Raw genomic sequence first — 673 nt, 5'->3', positions numbered from 1 at the left:
GACCTCGTGATCCACCCACCTTGGCCTCCCAAAGTGCTGGCATTACAGGTGTGAGCCACCATGCCCAGCCAATTATTTCTTTTCACTAGGACTTTACCATGCCCGGCTACTTTTTGTATTTTTAGTAGAGATGGGGTTTCACCATATTGGCCAGGCTGATCTTAAACTCCCGACCTCAGGTAATTCACCCGTGTTGGCCTCCCAAGGTGCTGGGATTACAGGCGTGAGACACGGTGCCAGGCCTAGGTCAAAATCTATATACAAATCTACATACGAGGCCAGGCACAGTGTCTGACACCTGTAATGCTAGCACTTTGTGAGGCCGAGGCAGGGAGACTACTTGAGCCCAGGAGTTTGAGACCAGCCTGGGCAACATGAGGAAACCCCATCTCTATAAAAAGTACAAAAATTAGCCAGGGGTGGGCTGGGCACGGTGGCTCACGCCTTTAATCCCAGCACTTTGGGAGGCAGAGGCAGGTGGATCATGAGGTCAGCAGTTCGAGACTAGCCTGACCAACATGGTGAAACCCCATCTCTACTAAAAATACAAAAATTAGCTAAGCATGGTGGTGCGTGCCTATAATCCCAGCTACTCAGGAGGCTGAGGCAGGAGAATCACTTGAACCCAGGAGGTGGAGGTTGCAGTGAGCCAAGATCGTGCAATTGCAGTTCA

Source organism: Mandrillus leucophaeus, unplaced genomic scaffold, assembly GCF_000951045.1.
Source record: "Mandrillus leucophaeus isolate KB7577 unplaced genomic scaffold, Mleu.le_1.0 Scaffold441, whole genome shotgun sequence".
Lineage (NCBI taxonomy): Eukaryota > Metazoa > Chordata > Mammalia > Primates > Cercopithecidae > Mandrillus > Mandrillus leucophaeus.
The sequence above is the reverse complement of the archived record's forward strand: the minus strand, read 5'-3'. Positions refer to the sequence as shown.